Source organism: Grus americana, chromosome 6, assembly GCF_028858705.1.
Source record: "Grus americana isolate bGruAme1 chromosome 6, bGruAme1.mat, whole genome shotgun sequence".
NCBI classification, from domain to species: Eukaryota; Metazoa; Chordata; class Aves; order Gruiformes; family Gruidae; genus Grus; species Grus americana.
In genome coordinates, this window is record NC_072857.1 from 42,870,272 (window position 1) to 42,888,478 (window position 18,207).

At 59.5% G+C, this 18,207-nt stretch overlaps 11 non-coding genes across 11 annotated transcripts; 7 read left to right on the top strand and 4 right to left on the bottom strand.

The window, feature by feature from the left end:
* Positions 1-698: 698 nt before the first annotated feature.
* Positions 699-770, top strand: TRNAA-UGC (transfer RNA alanine (anticodon UGC)). Its single transcript has one exon. It is a non-coding gene; the product is annotated as a tRNA-Ala (tRNA).
* A 914-nt stretch (positions 771-1,684) lies between these two features.
* On the bottom strand, positions 1,685-1,766 carry TRNAS-CGA (transfer RNA serine (anticodon CGA)). The gene has a single exon. It is a non-coding gene; the product is annotated as a tRNA-Ser (tRNA).
* Positions 1,767-2,008: 242 nt separating this feature from the next.
* Positions 2,009-2,080, top strand: TRNAP-AGG (transfer RNA proline (anticodon AGG)). The gene has a single exon. It is a non-coding gene; the product is annotated as a tRNA-Pro (tRNA).
* Positions 2,081-2,374: 294 nt separating this feature from the next.
* Positions 2,375-2,446, bottom strand: TRNAA-UGC (transfer RNA alanine (anticodon UGC)). Its single transcript has one exon. It is a non-coding gene; the product is annotated as a tRNA-Ala (tRNA).
* A 283-nt stretch (positions 2,447-2,729) lies between these two features.
* TRNAP-UGG (transfer RNA proline (anticodon UGG)) lies at positions 2,730-2,801 on the bottom strand. The gene has a single exon. It is a non-coding gene; the product is annotated as a tRNA-Pro (tRNA).
* An 802-nt stretch (positions 2,802-3,603) lies between these two features.
* On the bottom strand, positions 3,604-3,675 carry TRNAP-AGG (transfer RNA proline (anticodon AGG)). Its single transcript has one exon. It is a non-coding gene; the product is annotated as a tRNA-Pro (tRNA).
* A 901-nt stretch (positions 3,676-4,576) lies between these two features.
* On the top strand, positions 4,577-4,648 carry TRNAA-UGC (transfer RNA alanine (anticodon UGC)). Its single transcript has one exon. It is a non-coding gene; the product is annotated as a tRNA-Ala (tRNA).
* Positions 4,649-5,842: 1,194 nt separating this feature from the next.
* On the top strand, positions 5,843-5,916 carry TRNAT-AGU (transfer RNA threonine (anticodon AGU)). Its single transcript has one exon. It is a non-coding gene; the product is annotated as a tRNA-Thr (tRNA).
* A 667-nt stretch (positions 5,917-6,583) lies between these two features.
* Positions 6,584-6,665, top strand: TRNAS-GCU (transfer RNA serine (anticodon GCU)). The gene has a single exon. It is a non-coding gene; the product is annotated as a tRNA-Ser (tRNA).
* Positions 6,666-17,493: 10,828 nt separating this feature from the next.
* TRNAP-CGG (transfer RNA proline (anticodon CGG)) lies at positions 17,494-17,565 on the top strand. The gene has a single exon. It is a non-coding gene; the product is annotated as a tRNA-Pro (tRNA).
* A 170-nt stretch (positions 17,566-17,735) lies between these two features.
* TRNAA-UGC (transfer RNA alanine (anticodon UGC)) lies at positions 17,736-17,807 on the top strand. The gene has a single exon. It is a non-coding gene; the product is annotated as a tRNA-Ala (tRNA).
* The last annotated feature ends 400 nt before the right edge of the window (positions 17,808-18,207 follow it).

Here is an 18,207-nt window from a genome sequence, read left to right on the forward strand (position 1 = left end):
TTTTGTGGGGCCAGCACAAGGGGAGAGAGGGGGGCACAGGGAGCCCCGCAAGGCCCCAGGATGGGGCTGTGATGGCCCTGGGGCAGGAGGGGCACAGCCCCCCAAGCCTTTCCAGGCTTTGCAGTCCCAGAGGAGGTGGGGAAGTGGCATTTCCCGGGATGCTGAGTGGGCTCCCAGGCATCGACGTGTGCCCCGTCCCCAGGGCGCTGGGGGAGCCGATGGCCGGAGAGCGGAGGGGAGGGAGGGGGCAGCGACCTGTGAGAGGTGCGGGATTCAACTCCCGGACGAGCCCTCCTTTTGGGCACACACCTTCCCCGGCGGCACGTGGGACCATGGCATCAGCGGGACACGGCGAGGGCAGCGGTGCCCGGCACAGAGGGGTCGGTGTCCCGTCCTGGCTGGCACGTCCCCGTGGGCAGGATGGCCCCCAGGAGCGGGCAGCGAGGTGCTGCCGGGGGTGAGGGCAGGAGGCCGATGGAGGCCAATGGAGGCCGATGGAGCCGATGGAGGACGGGGTTGGGAAGGGCAGGGAGAGGCAGCACTGGGCAGCGCAGCACAGAGTGGGTGCTGCGGCAGCGAGAGCCCCGAGAGTCTGTTCCTGGGGTTGGGGCCCTGGGCAGAGCAGGGCGAGGGGTGGGCAGTGGGGCAGCGCTGCGGGTGAGGGGACTTGCCCAGGCCCCCACCCCTGCCCACGCAGAGGGGATGTAGCTCAGCGGGAGAGCGCTTGCTTTGCATGTAAGAGGCCCTGGGTTCAACCCCCAGCATCTCCAGCTTTTGCCTCCTGCCCAGGCTCCCTCCCTGCCCGCTGCGGGGCTGACAGACCCCCAACCCCCCCCCCCCCCGAAAAGGTCTGGGGTGCTTCCTGGCACCCGCAGCCCACCTGGAATTGCCAGCGGCCCTTTCCCTCCCCTGCCCGGGTGCTGCAGGACACGGGGGCACTTTGTTTTCCTTCCCACAGGGCTGGGGGTCTCTCTTGGGGTGAACGTCAGTGCTGGGGGAGCAGCCGGGCGGGAGCAGGGCGGTGGGTGCCCAAAAGGAGGGCTCGTCCGGGAGCTGAACCTGGGACCTCTCGCACACTAAGGAGAATCCTTCCCCCAGACCGAGGAGCTGGGGTGCACAGCTGGGACCCAGCCCAGATCCTGGCCCCACGGCTCCACAGCCCCACGGCCCCGGCACTGCACAGCCCAAATGGTGCCCAGCGCAGGTGGGGGCTGCCCCGGGGCGCTGCCCTCTGCTCTCAGCCATCGGGTCCCCCAGCTTCCCCAGGACGTGGCACGGGGCGATGGCAGGGAGCCCCTCGGCATCTCGGCACAATGGTCCTCAGCTCCCAAACACCGCGGCCCTTGACGGCTGCTTCCTCACCTCTCCTGGGTCTGCAAATCCTGGGGAACCCCGGGGGGGGCTGTGCCCCTCCTGCTGCGGGGCCATCACAGCCCCGAGGCCCTGGGGCATTGCGGGGGACGCAGCCAGGGAGCAGGGTCCCTGGGGCAGGAGCTGCTCACCAGGGAGGAGGTGCAGGGCTGGCGCTGCCCGGGTTCCCTGCACGCTCCCTCCCCAGCTGCCCAAGGGCCCCCAGCACCTCCAGCGAGGTCACCCCAGGACCCTCAGCGTGAGCACCCCAGGACCCCCAGCATGGGCACCCCAGGCCCCCATCGTGGGCACAGGGCTGGCAGGTAAAAGCTCTCGCTGTGAGCAGGATTCGAACCTGCGCAGGGAAACCCTATTGGATTTCGAGTCCAACGCCTTCACCCCTCGGCCATCACAGCCCCAGCCCTGGGCACCCGGGGGGACACCTGCCCCCCCCCCCCGCCCCGGGCACCCCCTTTCCTGGGAAGTGGCCGGTGCATCCCCACACACACGCTCAGCCCCGCTCGGCTCCCCAGGGGCTGGCACAGCGTCGTTCCCCAAAAAGTGTCCCTGGGGTCCCCGGGGTCCCTTTGCAGCGCTGCCCCCCCCAGCACCCCAGTGCCCGGCACAGGGTGGGGGTGCCCGGGCAACTGCACACCCCGGCTCGTTGGTCTAGGGGTATGATTCTCGCTTAGGGTGCGAGAGGTCCCGGGTTCAACTCCCGGACGAGCCCTCCTTTTGGGCACCCACCGCCCTGCTCCTGCCCGGATGCTCCCCACACACATCCCAAAATTCCCGCCGAGAGAGGCCCCGATCCCTGTGGGGAAGGGACACAAGGTGCCTCCACACCCCGCACTGTCTGGGCAGGGGAGGGAAAGGGCCACGGGCATTCACCGCACTTTGCAGATGCCGGGAAGCAGCCCCAGCCCATCGGTGCCCACAGGCAGCCCCAGAGCTTTTCTGGGGGCTTTGGGGGTCTGTCAGCCCCGCAGCGGGCAGGGAGGGGGCCTGGGCAGGAGGCAAAAGCTGGAGATGCTGGGGGTTGAACCCAGGGCCTCTTACATGCAAAGCAAGCGCTCTCCCGCTGAGCTACATCCCCTCTGCGTGGGCAGGGGTGGGGGCCTGGACAAGTCCCCTCACCCGCAGCGCTGCCCCACTGCCCACCCCTCGCCCTGCTCTGCCCAGGGCCTCAAAACAGTCAGGGGTCGCACTCCACCATTCCCATTGCTGCGATCCATCCTGGCCGTGGGCTGTGCCCACCCCAAACACTCTGACCATCCCTGCGACACCAGGCACCGGTGCCCTCCCACCTCCCTGGCCCTGCTCCCACCACCGGCCGGGGGCCCCGCACACCAGCCGAGGGCGGTGGGTGCCCAAAAGGAGGGCTCGTCCGGGAGTTGAACCCGGGACCTCTCGCACCCAAAGCGAGAATCATACCCCTAGACCAACGAGCCGGGGTGCTGCACCCCATTGCCCCCCCACCCCTGTCACCCAGGCACTTTTGGGGCTTTGGGGGGGCAGCTGAGGCTCTGCGTGACCCTGGGCACGCTCTGGGAGTAGGCAGGTCCCTCTTGACATCCCTGTGCGTGGAGCCAGCAGCTGGAGGTGACTGCAGCCTCTTCGTGCCCAGCATCCCCAATTCCCAGCGTCTCCGGGGTTTTTCTCCTCAAAACCTCCTCCCTGGCCCTTGCAGCGGTGCGGAAATGGCCGCTGCTGTGCACCATCACCCCCGCCCTTCTTCCTCCATGGGGCACCCCCCAAAGCTGATGTTCCCTCTGACCTTCCTCTTCCCTCCCGGAAAATCCCTGGCGCTGCTCCCTTCCCCGCCTGCCGCAGCCGCTGGCCCTGGGTTCGGGCTCTGCAGGCACTGGGTGTCCCTCGGCTGCCCCCGGGCCGGCCGGCACAGGGAGGACGGCTGTGGGGCAGAGCTGGGACATGTTTCTCTGGACGCAGCCCCCGGGCAGAGCTGGCCCCGGGGCCGTGGTGGTGGCTGAGGGCCCCGCTCTGCCGTCCCCCGCTGCCCCGACAGCCCCTTCCCCAGCCAGGAGGGGACGAGTCCCGGCCACGGCTGAGCCGTGTCTCTGCCCATGGGGCAGCGGGCAGCACCTCGCTCGCTCCCGGCACTGGCGGCACCGTGGCAGCTGAGGGGCCGCGTCCGAGGTGGGGAGGCCGCCTGTCCCCCCTGTGCCGGGCAGTGTCGCCCCGTGGGTGCCCCGAGCCCGCGGGTGCTGTGCCGGCGGTGGGTGCCCAAAAGGAGGGCTCGTCCGGGAGTTGAACCCGGGACCTCTCGCACCCTAAGCGAGAATCATACCCCTAGACCAACGAGCCGGGGTGCGCAGCTGCCCGGGCACCCCCACCCTGTGCGGGCACTGGGGTGCTGTGGGGGGCAGCACTGCAAAGGCACCCCAGGGACACTTTTTGGGGAATGACCCTGTGCCAGCCCCTGGGGAGCCGAGCGGGGCTGAGCATGTGTGCGTGGATGCACCGGCCACTTCCCAGGAAAGGGGGTGCCCGGGGGGCACCGGGACAGATTTTGTGGGGCCAGCACAAGGGGAGAGAGGGGGGCACAGGGAGCCCCGCAAGGCCCCAGGATGGGGCTGTGATGGCCCTGGGGCAGGAGGGGCACAGCCCCCCAAGCCTTTCCAGGCTTTGCAGTCCCAGAGGAGGTGGGGAAGTGGCATTTCCCGGGATGCTGAGTGGGCTCCCAGGCATCGACGTGTGCCCCGTCCCCAGGGCGCTGGGGGAGCCGATGGCCGGAGAGCGGAGGGGAGGGAGGGGGCAGCGACCTGTGAGAGGTGCGGGATTCAACTCCCGGACGAGCCCTCCTTTTGGGCACACACCTTCCCCGGTGGCATGTGGGACCATGGCATCAGCGGGACACGGCGAGGGCAGCGGTGCCCGGCACAGAGGGGTCGGTGTCCCGTCCTGGCTGGCACGTCCCCGTGGGCAGGATGGCCCCCAGGAGCGGGCAGCGAGGTGCTGCTGGGGATGAGGGCAGGAGGCCGATGGAGGCCAATGGAGGCCGATGGAGCCAATGGAGGACGGGGTTGGGAAGGGCAGGGAGAGGCAGCACTGGGCAGCGCAGCACAGAGTGGGTGCTGCGGCAGCGAGAGCCCCGAGAGTCTGTTCCCGGGGTTGGGGCCCTGGGCAGAGCAGGGCGAGGGGTGGGCAGTGGGGCAGCGCTGCGGGTGAGGGGACTTGCCCAGGCCCCCACCCCTGCCCACGCAGAGGGGATGTAGCTCAGCGGGAGAGCGCTTGCTTTGCATGTAAGAGGCCCTGGGTTCAACCCCCAGCATCTCCAGCTTTTGCCTCCTGCCCAGGCCCCCTCCCTGCCCGCTGCGGGGCTGACAGACCCCCAAAGCCCCCAGAAAAGCTCTGGGGCTGCCTGTGGGCACCGATGGGCTGGGGCTGCTTCCTGGGTATCTGCAAAGTGCGGTGAATGCCCGTGGCCCTTTCCCTCCCCTGCCCAGACAGTGCGGGGTGTGGAGGCACCTTGTGTCCCTTCCCCACAGGGATCGGGGTCTCTCTCGGCGGGAATTTTGGGGTGTGTGTGGGGAGCATCCGGGCAGGAGCAGGGCGGTGGGTGCCCAAAAGGAGGGCTCGTCCGGGAGTTGAACCCGGGACCTCTCGCACCCTAAGGAGAATCGTTCCCCCAGACCGAGGAGCTGGGGTGCACAGCTGGGACCCAGCCCAGCTCCTGGCCCCACAGGGACCCTGCCCCAGCCCTGCCTGCACCGCCAGTAGAAGCACAAGGGAGAGCACAGAGTTCCTGGCACACAGGAGCTGCCGGTGCTGGGAGTCGGGGACATCCCCAGTGGAGGGTCCCCTTTGGCAACTGGTTCGTAGGAGGGTGCTGCAGGGCTGTGTTTCATCCTCGGTGTTTCAGCCTGTCTGCCAGGTGGCAATGGCCGAGCAGGGGTTGGTCCCCTTCCCAGTGCCGGGGTCGGGCCAGACTGGTGGGAGGTAAACGGAGCTGGGTGAGGACCAGCGGTCTCCAGCACCTGCTGCACTGGGGAGCTGCTCCGGCCACTCTCCCCCTCGGTGTGCCTCATGTGCCTCTCAAAAACCTGGCGATTTTTGGGGTGCCTGAGCACTCAGAGGCTGCACTGAGACTGTTTCGGTCGGCCTTGGGCTCTCCTGGGTGAGCCGGGCAGGTGGGCGATGCCCTGGGGATACCCAGGATGCCAGAGGGAGAGGGGAGATGGCAGCGGTCGCCTCGGGGCAGTGCAGGGTCCGGGGGCAGCTGACAGCACTCTGTGGGGGAAAGGGGAGGAAGGCAGCAAGTCCCCGCACGGGTGGGACCCCAAAACCCAGCTGGTGCAGGGAGGGGAGGTGTTGGGCGCCCTGTGCCGGGTCCCAGGTCAGCACTGGGGATGCTCCCAGTGGCAGAGAGAGAAGGGTTTGGGGCAGTGATGTGGGGCACAGGGAGGGGGTGGGGGGGGGTGGGCAGAGGGTCAGGTGTGTTGGGGGGCACCCCACAGCAGTGGGGCAGGTGGGCGCCATGGCTCAGCTGGTTAAAGCGCCTGTCTAGTAAACAGGAGATCCTGGGTTCGACTCCCAGTGGTGCCTGGGCCTGGGGGCTGTTTTTCCTCCCTGCCCCAAGCTGGGGGTCTCTGTCCTACCCCAAGCAGTGGAGCCCCCCCACCCCTCTGTCCCAGGTGACCCCAGTCTGGGGGGGAAGGTATTTCCTTCTGCTCCCCTCTCCCTGGGGAGCTCACAGTGGAGAGATGACCCAAGCTATCTCCCATCCCCAGGGAATTTGGGAAATAAAGAGGTATGTCCAATGCTGGCTGGGCACCCCTACCACTACCACCACCCCCATCTTTCCCATTAATTTACACAACTGGTAGTGAATTGTGCAGGAAAACCCTCTGGACACAGGTTGGGGGTGGGTGAGTGGTGGCGTGGGGGTGATGGAGACCTGCAACAAGTCACAAAGCCTGGGGCACACATTTTTACAGCAAAAAATATGCCACCTTGCCCTTTGCCATCCTCTGAACACAGGGACAGAAGGGGACATGGGAGAGAAGGGGACATGGGAGGGGGAAATGGATTGCCAGGACCTGCTTGCTGCCCTGCCACAAGCAGGCGGGCAGCTGGCTGCCACGGCCAGGCAGAGGGGCGGCCGGGGCTCTGCCTGCCCAGCCCGGCTCCCCGGGGGAGAACCAGCCACAGCTTTGTAGCCTTTGGTCGAACAGGAGAAAAAAAATCCTCTAAAAAAGTGCTGGGAACAGAGGACGAGGTGGCCGAGTGGTGAAGGCGATGGACTGCTAATCCATTGTGCTCTGCACGCGTGGGTTCGAATCCCACCCTCGTCGGGCCTCCCGGGACCCCCACCCGTAGGGAGGCTTTTAGTGCAGCCCGCGGCGTGGCCAGCTTCCTCTTGCTTTCTCCGTTTTGCTCGTTGATGTTAAATACACGTCTGCCCCTGGATTGCTACTCCCATTTGCCAAACCTCCTCCCAGTTGCTCAGGGACCTGCGTTGCCCTTCAGTGCAACGTGCTGGCCCCCACACCCACGTGCAGGGGCAGGGTACTGTCCCCCTCTGTTCCCCGAGCTCACCTGCTGTCCATCCTCCTGCCAGCCAAATACATCTTCTCCAGGAGGCCAAGCCCCAAACTGTGGGCAGGGAAGGTCAGCGACAGGCTGGCCGTGCCGGCCGGGCAGCGATGTGGGCACATCCTGAGCCTGGGCGCTGCTGCTTTCCCTTCTGCATCTCATACACAAGCCCTGGGCATCCCTATCACGCCAACAGGAGCCAAAAGCCAACCCTGGACAAAGCTGAGCCTTGCTGAGACACCGCCACGTCCTAGAGGTGCTTTTTTTTGAGGATGGCATCGCTGCTGCTTGTTGGCAGCTCCCTCCTGTGTCTGCAGCAGTGCTTGCAGCAGAGGTTCCTGGGCAAAGGAGAGGGTGAGCTGTGCTGCAAGATGAAGGGGAAAGAGGTAAAAAGACTGGCCTGCTGGGAGGTTTCTAACTGCTGAAATCCCGGCGGTTTTGCGGAGAGGGAAGCTTTCATTCCTCAGAGCATGTCTCTGCTTCAACTCAGCTGGGGAAATGTGTTGCACCAGCCTTGCAGGTGCGTTCCATGCTCCCACCCCTTCATTCCATGGATGAGGATGTGGCCAAGCAACGCAGTGGCTTGGAGGCAAGGCGAGGATGCTCAGACATAGCTGCCCACGCCACAAACACTGCGCTGGCTTTTCGACCTTCCCTGGGGCCACGTTTCCTTCCCGTGACTTGGGGAGATACCCCCGGGGACCTGCTAGGAGCTGCTTCCCTCTGACAGCCTCTCCCGAGCCAGATAATGGTGATCAGGCTGCAGGAAAATGCCATCCCCATCCCACTGCCGTGGGATGCTGTGGGGCTTGGCCAGCTCTGCTGCCCTGGGGAAGGGGGATGTCCATGCTCAGAGAGCCAGGCACGCTGCAAGAGCGATGCAGGAGATTTCCTGGGGAGAAAGCATAGATTTTGGTGCATGGGTGTTACAGCCCTGGTGAAACACCAACTTGCAGCTGGAGACGGTGAAATGGGAAGGGGCGATGGGTGCAGGCTCCTCCTCGGGTGGTGGTGCATGGCATGGGGGCTGCTCCAGCAGGATGGGACCTGGGGGCTTGCAGGGCAGAGGCAGCTGGGAGAGGAGACAAGCTGACTCCCTTGGGACACCACACAACCCTGCTGGGCTGCCTCTGCCCTGGCACACGCCTGCCCCTGCCCTGGCATGCAGTGACGAGGCATCCTGGGGGGGACGTGCCAGCCTCGGTGACGCCGGGGAGCATCAGCCCACCCGGGGACCCGACAATTATAGGGGACATGTGGTGGCATGAAACTGGATCATCTGCAGCCCCGGGGAGGCACACAGCAGCAGGAGCCCAGCTCTCCCCAGCGGCACAGGTCGGGCTCCGCTCCCTAGGCTGCTCCCCTGAAGCACCCTGAGTCTGCTCCAGCAAGGACATGGCAGCCAAGGACGCTTCATGGCTGCGGTGAAGGGGCAGCTGCCCAGGGGGAGTCTGTCTGCGTCAGGATGCTGACTCCTGGCACCGGGATGTCCTGCTTGCCCATCAGCCGCCTGGGAGCGGACCCCGCACGTCGAGCTGCCAGCAGGTCGGCTGCAGCCCCGGGGCAAGTCCTGGGCAAGAGCGCTGGATGCAGGTGTTCCTTGGAGATGGGGTGCAGTGGGTCTGTTGCTGCTTCAAAATGTGCCTTTGCATTTGGCTTTCAGGAGAAATTTTGGGGCAGGGGCAAGCTTCCACTGTCCAGCTGGTCTCAGAGACATCTAGCCCTTGGGTTGTTGGAAATCAAAACGCAGAGCAGTGAAATTGGAGTTGGAGAGTGCTGCTGGGGCTGGTGATGCAAAGGCAAACACAGTGAGTGTTCGTCCAGGGCCATGGTTTTGCTCATGCGCTTATCTGCAGGAAGAACCAGGGCCGAGATGGCCACACATCCAGGATGTGCAGAACTTAAGAAAATGGGTCTGATGTCTTTGATTTGGTGAAATTTTCTCAGTTTTGTGGTTCCTCCAGAGAAAGCCATTTCTTAAGTAGAAAGTGCTCATTCCCTGGAATGGATATTAGTTGGAAAAACCAGCCCTTGTCTTCTCCCACATAGCTCCATTTTCAGGAAGAGGTCTTTCCCCTATGGTTTTCCTTTGATTTAATTTGATTCATTAAACAAATGTGATTATTTTAACTTCCTGACACGTGCCTTTTGTTTCCCCTGTCCCCTTCTCCAGGTAAAGGCCTTGTTTCAGTGCACAGATCCTCTCCCATTCAGCAACATGCCCTCTCTAATTGCCCCCGTGCTTTTATTTCAAGCATTGCTGCATGCGTGGATATTCTTCTGGGACATGATGGTCCGGTGCGAGCACAACCTCAGGTACTTAAACTGGGTTGCAAAACTGAAACACATAGTGAGGCTGCAAATCAGGAGATCCCAGCCTGCGTCGGGAAGCCTGGAAGGGAGTCCCCCCAGGACGGGCTGTTTTCCTGGGATCACGGGAGTGCACAGAGGTACACAAGAAAAAGGATGGAAGATGGTTAGTGAAGGGGAGGAAAGCCTGACTGGCAGAAGAAGGGTTTCATTCTTAGGCTGTGGGTCCAAGGTGCATCATGTGGCATCATGTTGTTATTCAAAAGTGGTGCAAAAAGCAGAAAGGTAAAGCTTAAAATCAAGCCTCATCTTTTCCTGCTCACCAAATTGGCCTTTAGGAGGTTGTGATGAACCCACAGCCTCCTGCCTTACTCCAGCAGGCTGGAAGGTTGCTTCTGGCTGCAGCACGTGTCCTCCGCTGCACCTTGGAAAAGCTGATTGCCTCTTTTCCCTTCCAGAATGACGTTAAAAATAGCTGGGCTTGACCCCAGCAGTTCTGAAAGGCTTTTTTGCTCTGGCAGGCAGGGCAGGAAGGGACAATTCAGTGCTATCAACTGTGGCTCTTCATGGCCAAGTCACCCTAGGAACTAAAATGACCCCCAAAACCCTACAAGGCATGTCTTTAACAGTGATGCTGGCAACTCCCAGCTCCACACATGCATAGCACATATGCCCCGGTACTACCACGGTTTATTCCAGGGCAGATGATGTTTGTGCCTTCATCTGGGCTCTGCTGGGGTGAAATGAAAAGCCTTCTTCAAACTTTCCTTGTCCCTGGAGCCTGATGGCTCATTCCCCTGCTTGACACCACGTCAGCGATTCCCTCTCCCCAACGTGCAGGTGATTCACGTTTAAGTGCAGGTCGGGACTTTTGCAACTCCCTGGCTGTTTAGCAGCTAACAGGCTTTCAGCAGAGCAATCTGGTGTCATGCCACAGCCTGTAATTAAAAATGTCTTGACGATGTCACTCCATCACAAGGAAGCATAGCTGTGAACTTCTGGCTCACCGCTGTTAGCATACCCAAAGAGCAGGATGGAAAGGCTCTTGGCCTCAGAAATCAGCTCACTGTGCAAAATTAGTATGTTTTGGTGTGCGTCACCTTCAAGGGTGGACTCCAGAGCCCATGATTATTTTCTTTTTAAAATTTGATGTGCCTTCCAAGCAGAATTCATACCCTGGGCGTGAGGAACAATAACAAAAAAAAAAAAAAAAAAAAAAAGCCAAAATCCTCTAAGTGGATCCAAAAGCGTAACAATTTGGTTGTGCTGGGCTAGCTCAAGTCCCCGTGTCTGTGTCTTTAGCACCGGGGCAGGAGAAATGCCCCTCCAGAATTTTTCTCCCAGCTGTGCGTGGTCCCCCAGCGCCCTCACCCCTGCAGCCCCCCTGATCCTCCTGCCGTGGATGAGACCGCTGTCGCAGGGTACATCTACAGATGCTAAACCCCCGAGCTCACCTCAGGTGCACTGGGGACCTGAATTGTTGTGCTCAGAGGAAGGTGGGGAGCAATGCGCCTGCCCTAAATTCTGCTGAAACGCTTTCCTGCCTCATGGCATAAGACCTAAAAAGTACTTTGGCCTTAGGAAGCAAGGTAATTAATGCCTGTAGCCCAAATCATTTCAATCTTACTCAGTATTAAATGGAAGCAAAACATGACAGATGAAAGAGGGAACTATTTAATCAGCCGGGTGAGCTTTCCAGGAGAAAACTGCCGGTTGTTGGGGAGTTTCAGGCAGAAGGTATGCGCCTGCTCCCCCGGGGGCCAGGGCACCCTATAAAACCCCACAAGGCACCCGTCCCTGCCACCCGCTCCCAGCCGCCGCCGCTGCCTCTGCCGCCCGGGTAAGTCGAGACAGGCTCCGTCTCTTCTCTCCACTGAGCTGTTGCTTTCGTCGATGCCTTGCGCCCGGTCCTCCACAAGAGTTCAAGGTTTGTTACCTGCCTCCCTCCCGCCTGCGGAGGATGTCGGGGAATGGTTTATTTCTGCTCCAAAATGAGGAGTGCAGGGGGTTGTGGGATGCAGGGCTTGCGGGGTCCATAACCACATAGCCAGGTGCATCCTGCATGGTTTCCTTGCTGAAGGAAAAAAAAAAAAAGAATAGCACATGCCCAGGTTGCAGGGCTTGATATGTCCCTGTTTACGGAAGGGCATCAGGGGTCCCTTATATTTTGGGATGGGATAGCTCAGCTCACATGAAGTCCACCTTACTCATGTTGTATTGATTTAAGTGGGTTTTGCTACAACTAGATGTGTGGCAGAGAGCATTTTGCTTGCTGAAGGCTTGCCGTCAGCTCTAAGGCAGGCAGCATGCAGGAGTGGGTCTGCTCTTGGTGCTCTCAGCATCTGGTGCCCTCCCCGGACATGCAGCTCAAACCAAATTCCTCGCTTTCTCCTCAGCGGGTTATGGGAAGGGGGAAGCTGTCTCCTGCCCATTTGGAAAGCCTTCCTTCGGGGTTTCTAAACCATCCAAACTCACCCTCTAGCTAGCTCTCCCACACCTCTTATTATGGGAGCCACTGAATGAGGGCTCAGCAGGGATGGACCAGCCTCTGCCTTGCATTTACGCCCTGGCTCTGGCTTTCAGGTGTACGTCCTCGCCGAGCGATGTCCTGCTACGACCTGTGCCTGCCCTCCTCCTGCAGTCCCCGGCCGCTGGCCACCAGCTGCAACCAGCCCTGCTTCCGCCGCTGCGGGGACTCCACCACCGTCATCCAGCCCCCCACTGTCGTGGTCACCCTGCCCGGGCCCATCCTCAGCTCCTACCCGCAAAACACGACGGTGGGGTCCACAGCGTCGGCGGCGGTGGGGAGCTACCTCCGGTGCTGCGGGGTCCCCATGGCCTCCGGTGGTCCCCGGGGGCTGGGGAAGGCGGGACTGCTGTGCCTGGGCAGCGGGCTGTAGGGGTGTCCCCGGCGGTCACCTCCTCCTGCCGATGCCAGCAGAGCGGCCGCGTCGGGAAGGACAAACGAAGCACAGGACCAAGACTGGGGAAGAGGACTAAGGAAATGCCCGTGGGTTTCCCAGCTTTGGGGGGCACCCGCAGCCCCCCCAGGAGGAGGGGAGCCTCGCAAGCTTGTCACTCGAGCCCGTGCCTCTGTATACCTTTCTCTCACTAAGCCTTACTTTATATTTCCATGTAGGTGTCACACCCTGTGGTGCTGCACAGCATTTGCTACGCGCTGGGAGAAAATGCTTATAGCAGGCTGTAGACAGAAAATGATAGTCATGGGGCGGTGGGGCAGAGGAACACCTTGTAGGGACTGGCTTGTCCCGCAGTGGGGTTTATCCATTTCTTTACCGAGTGCTGGAAATGCACTTCTCATACTCTGAACTGGTTTATTCTCCTTCTCATTAAAGTCATGCTACATCATAGCCTGAGTCTTCTGGTGTTCCTTGTGCCTCTGGTCTGGAGGGGTAGCCTGCTCTGGAGGCAACTTGCTCTGTGTGTGGAGGTTTCTTTTTTGTCTGAAATGGGAGTTTCTGCTGCTCAGCTCTGCGCTGTGCTGACCTAAGTGTGTGGTTTGCTGGGACCAGCCCAGAGGCAACTTTCTCAGCCTGGAAACCTCTCCTGCTGCCCTGTGGCAAGCACCTGCTTAGGGAGGACTTCCTGCAGGAGCAGACTTGTTGCCTGTTCCCTCGGGGAAGTGGGGACATGAAGGGCTGACATTTCAAAATACATTGGGCAGCAATTTTTTGGGTGAGCTAAGGAGGATGGATGTGTGGTCAGGAAAAAAAGGTAGAAGCGGGCTTCTTGGGAGATGCTCCTTTGGATGGTCATCCCATGTCCAACTCAATGTTTTATTGGTGATGATGAAGGGTATAAAATTCCTAAGATATACCAGGGTAAAACTAGACCTCAAGCATTAGGGTCTTCATTCTTGCTCTTTACAACAGCACGTGGCAAAAGGAGCCTCATGCAAATAAGTAGGTACTGACTCAAACCTAGGTACCCAGGTGCCAGTGAGGCATGTGATGTGTCTACATCTGGCTGTATCTCTTAACGAAGCAGCAGAAACATTTTGTTCTGCGCTGCTGCATGCACACACAGACATGCATATGTACAGGTGTGACGGCAACATTTGCCTCGAGTGAGCCCTGCGAGTGAGCCCTGCGAGTACCATGAGTACCCACGCTCCTGTGCTAGCTCAGGGAATGCGATCCCACCTGGATGCGGAGGCACCTGGTCCTACAACCCATGTCCACTGTAGCATCCCCAGCCCCATCAGAGGAAGAGGGGTGCCTGCAATGCGAAACATGGTGCAGGGTTACCCAGGTTTCCTCTGGACGCAGACATTTGGAAGCCCAAATTTGCTGAGACCTGTGACTGAGCACTGATTGATCAGAGGTGTTATGGGGAGAGGCATCCTAACATTTCTCAGAGATACCAAGCGTGAGGGACACCCAGACCTGTGGTAATGCCATCAGGAAAGATATATAAACATAATGATAAGGACATGAAGAAGAAACTATCGTTTCCCCGTGTGCTCCAGGAACAGAGGCGAGAGCAACAGCTGGACCGGCGCTCAGCAGGGAGCTTTACTGTGTTACTGAGGGCAGAGACCTGCAGGTCCTGTCCTTGTGAGCTGGCCAGTTAGAGGAGGACAAGGACAACCTCATCCCTAGCTCCAGCCCCAGCACAGTGAGCTCCATACAGAGCTCTTACCAAAGACTGGGACCCAAGACTTTAGTTGAACACATTGGAGAATAATTGTTTTACAGGGAGGGAATACAGGCGTCTCTGGAAAAAGATGCCAGGCATTGAGCAAAGCCTCTTTTTAATGTGTCATGTATCATCAAGCAGAACCTTTTCAGCAGATGGAAGAAGGATTAAGAGTCCTCCATCGTTATTGTTTAGATCTTCTTTTGTACCTTAAGCATTTTGGTAGCGTGACAATTTGCATAAAGCTTATGAGTGTTTATAATGAGGGATTATGCTGAGCTTGAAAGTGTGTTGGTCTTCAAAAGCCTTTTACCAAGCTCAACTGGTTTTATTGCTCAGGAGATCTTCACAGAGGTGCTCCTAATTTGGAGAAAATTCATGTGGCAATTGCTCAGCAGTCAGAGCACCAGGAGAGAGATGTAGTTTCACATCCCTCTTCCAAGAACTGCTCAGATATTTTTATCCCAACTCCAGAAATTGTCTGCAGAGATAGGATGCAAAATTCTCCTGAAAACTGCAATGAGGAAAAGCATTGAATTTCCAGAAAAAACTTTGTTAGAAAGCTGTAGGCATCTGGGCTTGTGCAACTGTCTTCCACCAGTCTGTTGCACAGGACAGTCCAGGATGGAGCAGGGGGAAAGACTAATGACATTTTTATGTGGCTTTTCACTGAATAACTCCACTGGTGAGATTATACAGATTTTTTTTTTTTCCCCTGAAGATCCAGTGTCTCAAAGGAGACTAAAATCAATGCAGGTCCTTGATTTGACTTGAAAATTGTGATGCCTTAGTGCAGACAGAGTCGGGGAAGTGAGAACCTCGGTGCCCTGCAGGGCTCCTGTCCTAAGGGACCTGGCACCCTGTCTCCCACGGGTGCTGTGACTCCCGGCTGGGAGCCGTGCCATCTTGGCTCCCAGCTCAAGAGCCGTCCTGAATTCACTCTGTCACGTATCCCCTCCAGCCAGCACTTGCCCAGGGCAGGACCCCACAGACCTGCTGATCTGGCCCTAAAATACAGGTTCCTGCAAAGACAGTGCAGCCAAAGGTCCTGGTGAGAAACAGAGAACTGCATACCAAGACTGAGATGAAAAATAGTGTTTAGCAGGTGGAAGGATGGAGGGAAATACCTGGGTCCTGGGGTTTGGTCCCAGCATTGCCTACTTATGGCTTCCAAAAGCATCAGCAGCATTTCTCAGAAAATCCTGGAGCATAGCCCACGTGCAACTCTTTGGCCATACCTGCATCTGTGGCATTTCATGTCTCCTGCTCACCTCCCATCTTCCCTCACCTGCTCATGTCCTTGGAGGAAACCTTCTACCTGCTGACACTCAGCATCCTCCTCCAGCAGCAGCCATTGCTTCCTGGAGACCCCAATTTCCCTTCATTTTCTTTCTTCTGTCCTTTGCTTTGGTGAAGTCAACTGCATCAGCAGAAATTACAGTGCATTAATTACGGTGAGGTACACCAGCTCAACAGGGAGCAGCTGAAACACACCGGCCTAAGAAGGTGATGGGGTCACTCCCCATTGTGGGGTCATAGCCTTCGGGGTGTCAGTCTCCTCTTTAGGGTGCGTGTAACCATGGGGACATTGCAGCCTGCACCAACACATCTGGCAAATGAGCTTGCTCAGGTTTCTCTGCATTTACGTACTTGGGGAAGCCAACAGAAGCAGCCAGCAAGCATCTCGCATGGTGATGAGTAAGTTGCCACCCTGGGGATGGATGAGGTGGGGAGGAGGGGTGAAGTCATGGTTTGAGTTGGAACAAGTAGAGAAGCATAGACAGTTGTCATGGAAAAGGGAAGACTGATGTGAATAGCAAGGAGTGGAAGCCCCGGGCAGCACGGGGCTGGTGATAGGGATGGAGGGATTGGTGGTGGCTGGATGATGGCTGGGTCAACAAGAACCCGGCACATCAGTCTGTGGCTTCTCTGCACGTCCAGATGAGAAGACAAAAATCCCGGTGACTCACAGCAGTGGGACAGGATGAAGAGACAGATCCACCTCCTGTGCCTTTGCTGGGTTGCAAAGGGTGTATCCCACCCCAGCACTTGGGCGTCAAGCTGAGGGCAACACCAGGAGGGTGAGCTGGCCTCAACAGGCAGCGTCCCTCATCCTCCTTGCTGGGGCAAGGATTCCTGGCCAGAGCACTTGGGGACATGTGTCCTGGAGCCAGCCAGGTGGAGAGACGGAGCCCCTGGAGCTGGGAACCTGCAGGCATGGCAGGCTGAGATGAGACTTGTTTGCCAATAAAAATCTGCTTCCTCACCCACCAAAGCCTTGCAACGCAATTTCCCACCAAAGCAGGGAGGATGCCTCTCTTAGGCTTTAGGAAGGGGAGAGAAGTGATTGCATGGCCGGGATAAGAGGGAGGAGAGAGCACGACCAAGAGGACATCCCACCCCAGCACCCATGCACTGACCGCAGGACACGGGCTCATTGCGGTTTCTCGGAGCGCCCTCCCTGCGCCAGCCAGGGGACCCAGACAGGCAATGGCTCCAGCAAGGGCTCCGGTTCTTCCCCAGGGCTGGAGATCCCATGAAGCAGGGAAATAACAGGCCACCCACACATGTGAGTCACGGGGGAAGATGCATGCAAATCAAAAGGTGCTGGCATCCCGGTCTGGCCCTCCTGGTACTACCCGTGGGAGTGGGGCTCACAGGGCTTGCACCCCAGAGAGCCCGCAGACCTGTTGGCTCCACCAGCACCGTGCCTCACCCTGAGCCCAAATCATCGCCAGACTCCGTTCCTGGCTGTCCTACACCCCCTTCTCCTCTGAGCTTCTCCCCCTGGGGAGGGCAGCCCTCAGGGAGAGACAGGGATGAGCGCAATGAAAGTAGAGCCCAAATCCCAACGGTTTGCAAGGTGAAATACTTGGCAATTTGAGTTTCCAACTCAATAATTGTTCAGTTAAATATTCCAGGGCTGTTAATTCACGTTTGCTGAGAATTAGGTGTCTGCAGGATTCCCAAAGAGGAGAAGGGTGATCTGGTTACCGCTGTGTAAGGTAGCTGGTGTTAGCACTGGACACGTGGGGAAGGAGCTGGGCAGCCGTGGGGGGTTATGTGAGCTGGAAATCATGGGGGTGCAGTGATACCCCTGCCCATTCCTCCCATCAGAGGCTCTCTGCAGGCTCTTCACCCTGTTCCCCCCATGGCTGTCCTGTGTGGAGGGGGGTCCAACAACTCAGCAGCTTCTCAGCTTCTCACCCCGGCACAGCTATAGGCAGCCCTACCCTTGGGGACTGTGTCCAGAAAAAATCCCCCTGTCCTGCCCCAGAGCCATCCTCCCAGTCCTTCCCCCCCCCCCCCATGGCACCCATGGGACCCCAGCACCAGCACCCTGCTGACGCCCCCAGTGGCAGCTCCTGGGGGCTGGGAAAAAAGAACATCCGGGGGAATTTGCCAGTAACCTGGCAGTCACAGCTCCTGCCCCTTGTCCCAAAGCCATGCTGGCACCCATGGGGCAGGGGAGAGGGAGATTGTTACCGCTGGGACCATGTGAAATGGGTCTCTGAGGGGCGGTGGTGGGAGATGGGGCACCTAGGGCCATCACCCTGTGCCCAGCACCACGTGTGGATGGAGGACAGGGACCAAGGGCAGGGGGGATGGCTCTGCCCTGGCTCGTTGGTCTAGGGGTATGATTCTCGCTTCGGGTGCGAGAGGTCCCGGGTTCAACTCCCGGACGAGCCCTCCTTTTGGGCACCCGCCTTCCCTGGTGGCACGTGGGGCTGTGACATGACCAGAGCATGGGTTAGGGCAGTGGTGCCCAGCACAGAGGGGTCTGTCCCATGTCCTGGCTGGCACATCCCCATGGGCAGGATGGACCCCAAGAGCTGGCAGCGAGGTTCTGTGGATGCAGAGGGGATGTAGCTCAGCGGGAGAGCGCTTGCTTTGCATGTAAGAGGCCCTGGGTTCAACCCCCAGCATCTCCAGCTTTTGCCTCCTGCCCAGGCCCCCTCCCTGCCCGCTGCAGGGTTGACAGACCCCCAAACCCCCAAGAAAAGCTCCGGGGCTCCCTGCGGGCACCGAAGGCCTGGGGCTGCTACCCGCACCACCAGGCTGTGGGTGTTCTGGGGGAAAACCACAGCCTCAGCTGCACCCCCAACCCCAAAATGTGTGGGGTGTACGAGCTGTGGGTGCAAAAGGGGTGCAGCAACTTGGCTCATTGGTCTAGGAGTATGATTCTCATTCTGGGTGCAAGATGTCCCGGGTTCAACTCCCATTTGAGCCCTCCTTTTAGGACAACCCCTGCTTTGGGGACTGCATCTCTGCTGCTCTCTGCAGAGCCGGTGGAGGAGGGTCAGCACTGGTATCCCACAGCTGCCAGCAAAC